The sequence below is a fragment of the Plectropomus leopardus genome, chromosome 1 (assembly GCF_026936395.1).
Source record: "Plectropomus leopardus strain MGB_pleo_1.0 chromosome 1, ASM2693639v1, whole genome shotgun sequence".
NCBI classification, from domain to species: Eukaryota; Metazoa; Chordata; class Actinopteri; order Perciformes; family Serranidae; genus Plectropomus; species Plectropomus leopardus.
In genome coordinates this window covers 35644617-35651329 of record NC_142176.1, presented here as the reverse complement: position 1 = coordinate 35651329, position 6713 = coordinate 35644617, and the positions used below count along the sequence as shown (strand labels likewise).

Below are 6713 nucleotides of genomic sequence, written 5' to 3'. Positions count from 1 at the left end.
AAGATAAGGAAACTAAATCCAGTCCTGTATAAAAATAAGACTTTCAGCTACAATCCATTTTGTAATAATCTCCACTGTACTTATAGTAATGATTATAATAATGGAGATGCTTTTTACAGGAATCTGTGCAGCTCCCATCCATCAACACAAAGCCCAGATGATACATGTGATGGCTGGCCTGCCTTCATTAACCATGCATGCCACATCCGTGTCTTGTTTGATGGATGACTTCTTGGCACCTCAGTACATTTCAGTGAAGCACTTGACCTTTATAGATAGGGCCCACTTCAATATACTGAGCAATGAAGGGCTCCATCAATTTAATACATGATTGGTTTCGTCAGATGCCTCAGCTGGGCATAAGTGAAGATCTGTTTAGATTTATGTTGCCAGAATTAGCATGTTGCTAAATGAATAAGTATATGAACTCATAAGATAAATGGAATGTTAAACGGGAAATGATGAATAAAAGATTAGTGTTTACACCCACAATAAATGCAGGTCAATGATTTTAACCCACGCTATTATTTAGATAAATGCTTCTTTACATTATCAGATATTTTAGCTGCTACACCTAAATGAGGATCCAAATCTCTTTATTTGCAAAGTAAAAATGCACACATACTATACCGTCTGTAGTATTTGCACATGCATTGTGAGAGGTGAGAGACTGTAATAAAAAAAAAAAACAACTAAAAAAAACTAAAAGGATACACCAGCCAGCAGCAATAGTGCACTTTCAGTCATTCAGTGCAGGGCACGAATACAGAGAAGTGTAGGCTATGTTCGGGTATAATTGGTTGGCTTTGATCTCTGAACTCTGCAGGAGGCTGCTTATGATCCGTCTCCTGAGAAACCTCCTCTGTGGACCTCCGACAGCTCCGAAACCTCCTGGTTCTCATCGTTTTCCAGAGTCTAAGACAACATGCTTTGTTTGACGTCCTCCACGGGTTCTCTCTTTCAAACCAAAGAAAGGCCATCTTCTATGTAAACTCTGGGTTTTTTTTCTAAACAAGGAACTAGCCTGTTAATCCCTCTGTATTAGAGGCTGAAATTTTTTGAGAATCCTGTGGGTCACCGTATTCCTGTGGGATTTTTGCAGAATGGGTGTCAACTTTACTAGTCATCACATGACTGGGCCTTTACAGGAAAAGAAGTCAATAGGAGCAGCCAGACAGGAATAATATAACTATATTGAACAAGCAATGTGAAGTTAGGAAGCTACTATAAGTTTCCACAGAGCATATGAAATATATCCCTATAATTCTTAAATGTTGTTTTATGTTGTATTTTTTTCACAGATTTTCAACAATTTGAAGATGTATGAGTTAGCACTTTAATGCTATATATCGCTATATTAAACAAAGCACAATAGCACAGGGTAATGTCTAACATTTTTTTGTCTGAATCATTGAGGAAAGAAAAACCATAGTATACTTAAAATGAAAAGGAGAAAAACAGCACAGCACATTTCAAAGGCCTTGACAAGCACATCACTTTGCCATGATGATGGCAGCGCATGTAGATGCAGAGGCCAGTAGCTCCTCAAATCGTTGCTACTTATTGCTTTATTTTTTTCCTTTTTTCGACTCCATGTGTCCTTCTGCTGAAGCACAACTTTACTACGATAGAGAAGCACTCATTAACATCAGGAAAATTTGTGTGGGACTGAATGCAGAAGACCGCGAAAGGATCTCCACCAATGGCATTTGCCAAGAAGTCAGTCACACCAGAGGGTAGAAACAAAACCGAAAGCGCTGGACAAAGAGAGGGAGGAGAGCCAACATCAGGGCAAGGCTGAACTGACTTAGACCAAAAGCTGTTCCTCTACCAAGCCTTCTTCTGGTCGCAGGGGAATAGAGTGGATGAGATGCAATTAAGGCTCACTCGGGAAATCAGAGACTGCTCTGCACGCATCCTTACAGAGACATGATTAACCCCTAAGACCCCAGTTCAAGCTAGTGCCATGGATTGGCAGACCTTCTTCAGAGCCAACAGGACACAAGACTCTGATGCAAATTAAAAAAAAACACTGCAGAAAACCATGCCCAAGCAACTGAAAGGAATTTTTCATAGTAGCTGTTAATTTTAATCAACTCATCCTGCAACTCCAAAGATGTAGAGGGATCAAGGACAAATTTTAATTTCATTTTTTAAAACCATGTTTTAAAAATGACTAATAAATCCACCTTGTACCTTGCACAAATCAATTCCTACTCTTTTCTACTCTTTTCTCAAAGTGAAGTATTTATTATACAGTAAATAAGAACCCAAACAAATCACAGTTTCCATGGTACTGACTATGGAAGCTACTGTTTGGTCAATATCCTTTTTTTAACTACAGTATGACAGGCCACTAGTTGATGCCAATTCTTCTTTGCTTGTGCTTTGGATTTAGTCCTGTAGGGATTGGTTTGCTGTCAGTCTCCGTCCCCATGAGAGAGTCTGTCATTCATAGACAAACAGTTTATTTTTTGACCTTTGCTTTCGTTGTATCCGTCTGTCCTTTGGTTAGCTTTGCGAGCGGCGCCGTGTCCTCAGGGGCGAGGCAAGGAGGATGAGATGAAAGATTCATACGGGCACACGCCATATGAGAGGTAGAGGGAGATCTCCACCAGAGAGAGTTAATTAGGATCTCCCTTTCCCAGGCAATCACTCTGCTCTTGACATTTCATCTCACTTTTTCCTGAACAAATCTCCCTACCACTGGAGGAGACAGGCAGAGAGAGTCAGAGAGAAAGTGCTTGACCTTGGTTAGGTGTTGTGATGCATTGCTGGTTTTAGTCCACATCAGTCTGCCTGCCCATGATAACGTTCAACATGAAACAGTGGAATAATCCCACAGCTCTTCAAGCAACCTGTCTCTACCAGCCTTCCTCTTTTCACCTGAAAGAAGAGCCCTCTCTTTGTCCTCCCCTGTGCAAATCCATTATTTTGTTTAAGACGCACACCTATAAATGTGCTACGGACCCATTTCAAAGGGCCCAAGGTTTGTCTGCAGCAGAATTAAAATGGTGAGACATAAAAACACATTCATACGCAAATCATTCCCGGTGGTGAGGTTAGAGAAAGTGCAGCGATACAATAAAAGAACAAAACAGGCCATCAACACTTACGATTTTTTTTCTTCTCATGACAATAGAAATAGGAAACATATTCATAGCTGAGCTAAACTGAAAACCCTTCGTGTTCAATATGAAAGAGATACATGTGATGATTAAACCATAACAATAGAGAGCCTCGGTCTGAGAGAGACAGAGTGTGTGTGAGGAGGTGAAACGTGTTTATTGTCCCCATTTCCCTGTCTGTCATTTGAAATTGGAGAAAACAGACTGTATTATTGGACACTAGTGCCAGTCCCAGCCAATGATCTGGATCTGTGATAGATGTGTTTAATGCACACTTTATAGCTGGCAATCCCCTGCCGAGGATTTTTCAGAAAGCTGACAGAATGGTTATAGGTAACCTGCTTGCGAGAAAGGGGAAAATTACCGTTCTGAAATGACTTCAACCCAAAGCCCAAAGCGGCTACATGTCTCTCAGTCCCTAGAACCTTTTTTGGCTGGGCTGAAATAGTTGACTGAATTTCCTCACCTCGCAAAGATTTCATCATGATTGGAACAACAACGAAAAAAAGGGAGACAAGTGGGAATATTTGTGACAAAACACAAAGTGAGGCAGGAATGTGACTTGTTTTTTCCCCTGTGACAGTGGGACTTTACAGTCATTGATTCCTGCTTTTCTGTAGTCACATACAGTACTGTGTAGCCATCTTTTGTTGTGATACAAATACTCTAGACCAGTGACATTCAACTTGCTTTGCTTGGGGGCAACTTTTGCAAAATGACAGAATGCCAGGGGCCAGCCACAGCAGCCCCATACATGTTTCTAGGATTTTAAGATGTTTTGAGGACCATTTGGACATTCCTAGGATTTTAGTAAGTTTTTAGAACTTTTAAGGCATTTCTACAACATTTTTAGGACTTTGAGATGTTTCAAGGATTTTAGCGCGCTTCTAGGATTTTAGTTCATTGCTATGATTTTAGGTCTTTTTAGGGATTTTAGGACATTTCTAGGATATTGGGACGTTTTTAAGGATTTCAGACAATTTCTCAGCTTTTAGGATGTTTCTAGGTTTTTAAGAAATTTCTAGGAATTTAGGCCATTTCTAGGATTTTAGGATGCTTCCAGGATTCTAGGATGTTTATAGAATTTTAGGACATTTCTAGGATTTTAGGATATTACGTGCTTAGCTAGGACCTCTATAGAGGGTGGCGGGGTATGCTCTACTGGCACTTTTTTTGATTAACAAGCTCTATTTTATGCACTCTGGCACCCTGTGTAAACTAAAAGTATAGAAACTATTCCTGGTGTGAATCATTTTAATTTTAATTGTGAATTAGACAATGGTTCCAGGGCCAGCCGACACCCTATCAGGGGCCAGATTTGGCCTGCGTGCCATAAGTTGAGTATCCCTATATGCTGTAAAATGCTGTTTTGAAAAACAATACAAATATTTGCTGTCCTTACCTCAACATCCAGAGTGCATCCAAAAGTGCTAGCCTCTTTGACCATGGCCACAACCTGCCGATTACTGCTGCAAGCCCCAGGTCACCTGATGAAAGATCAGAGGGGTCATCCAATCAGTGATGGCTATTCTGCAGCCCTTGGCAGACATTGGCCAAATTATGGATTCGCTCATTAGAAACCTTTAGATGGGTGTAGGTCAGCCGGGTTCTGACAAGTGTCAGTGAGATGAATGACTCTGTCACCAAACACACACACACTCCCAACCTAACCACCCAGTGAGGGCGACCGCTGCCAGTAGGAACAGTAGTCATGGAAATGAGGGTGGCTAACCCTGCCATGCTTAATTCATAAATCTGCCATTGTGACTGCTGATGAAGCCGGTGTTAAGCCGCAGAGCTTTACAAACCATTTGGTTTTTTTTTGACATAAGCTATAATCATATTAGGAAATAACAGTTTTCTGTTCACTTATCTGTCAGTGCAAAATTTAAGTATTAGGATTTGTGTGATATAACCATCCATTTTTTTTTTCTCCTTGACACGTTTTCCAAAAAAAAAAAAAAAAAAACACTCCGGTTGATGTAATTTACATTTTAGACATAACGTTCTCACTGTGAGCACAAAGCAGACAAAAACAAGAAATGTTGCCATTTCTTGACATTTAGATTCCATGGAAATGGCAATATAATCATACAGTAAATGCTCTGGCAACAGCAAAGATGCTCACTAGTCATAAACTGCAATTCAAATACAAATGGTAAGTCTTCAAGTTAATTTTAGGTCTGGTCTTCATAATGAGTTTCACTTAGAGAATAGTAATGATATCGTATTGAATGGGGGCCTATGGATTTTAACAGTAATGATGACTTTAAAGCACTTTTAACAATCAACCTTGATGTCTTAAAACTGTATTTTTCAGTGCTAAACTATCAATACCACTTTTCATCTGTCAAATTATCACCTGCAGGTTCTTGTTCAAAAGGATGCAGGCAGAGCATATATTCAGGGCCCACTAAAGGCAAGGATGGCAAAAAAAAACTGCTGGTAAGTCTGGCAGTATAAAGCAGCAGCTTTCAATTTTCAGAATCCAATAATGTAAAAGAAATATGTGTGTTAAATATGAAGCTGCAGCAGCAGCTGGCTAACTTAGCTAAGCACAAATACTGGACACATGGAGGAATAGCTGGCCTGGCTCTACCCAAAATCTGCCAACCTACACCTGTAAAGCTAATGAATCAACATGTTATGCTGATTATTGCTAGGCCTATGTTACAGGTAATGCTAGACTGATTCTCAGCTAGTATCAGAAACTTCTTCTCTCCTATTTATGATTGAAAACACTCCAAGATTACTTTTGTTACCTAAAGACAGAGACTAGTTAACTGATTTCCCTTGTCTCCAGTTTATGCAAAGCTAAGTTAAGGAGCTGTAGGTAGATGATTTGTATTAAGCATACAGACATGTAAGTTGTTTTGATCTTCTCATTTAAATCTTGGCAAGAAAGAAAATAAGCGCATTTGCAACAATGTCTGACTATTCCCTTAAACAGCTTAAAGGTTCTTTTAACAGCATTCAAATTAACAGAGCAACAATATTCACAGCACTGATACTGCAGCAAACAACTATTTACTATGAAAAGACTTAGTTGAGTAAAGGTGTCCTGAGCAGAAAATGAAGTTACACTACCTCTCCATATGTTAAATCTGACCCCGGATTTCCACCGGTTGCATGTGCGTTGCGTTAAGGCTCTGCTGCAGTTTTGCTCTGTGCTCCATCATCCGTCAATCCCCACTGGTTGTGTTTTGAGTCCGGCAGGGCCCAGTGTGGGGAGACCGAGGAGTTCTCGCGGTAATTACAGAATCACGGGCATCATATCAGTGCAGAAGAAAAAGTAATAACTCCATTCACACCATGGATTAATTATCGGGATGTTGATTCACTCCCATAACTCCCAATAAGTTGCTCCTCGCCATTTCCTTTCTATGGTTGTCCTTATAAAAGGATGTGTGGTGTCATAAATAATTTGGTGGTTTTCCACCTCCATAATTAACTTCTCTTCCCTGTGTTGCTGGTAATGACTTCTGAAAAGCTCTGATTTTGACGTTTTATTGATGTTGTTAAGTGAAATAAGATCAGACATAAACATGGAGTGTTTTATTCTGAAAATTAATCGGATGTTATAAT

The 6713-nt window shown here is 39.8% G+C and overlaps 1 long non-coding RNA gene across 1 annotated transcript in view; it reads right to left on the bottom strand.

Moving 5' to 3' along the window:
• Positions 1 to 1550: 1550 nt before the first annotated feature.
• LOC148190457 (uncharacterized) overlaps positions 1551 to 6713 on the bottom strand; it is a 140047-nt gene continuing 134884 nt past the window's right edge. Inside the window, exons 4-5 of the long non-coding RNA XR_015777501.1 lie at positions 4531 to 4615; positions 1551 to 2706 (exon numbers count right to left, since the gene is read on the bottom strand). This is a non-coding gene — a long non-coding RNA (uncharacterized LOC148190457). The remainder of the gene's footprint in view (positions 2707 to 4530; positions 4616 to 6713) is intronic.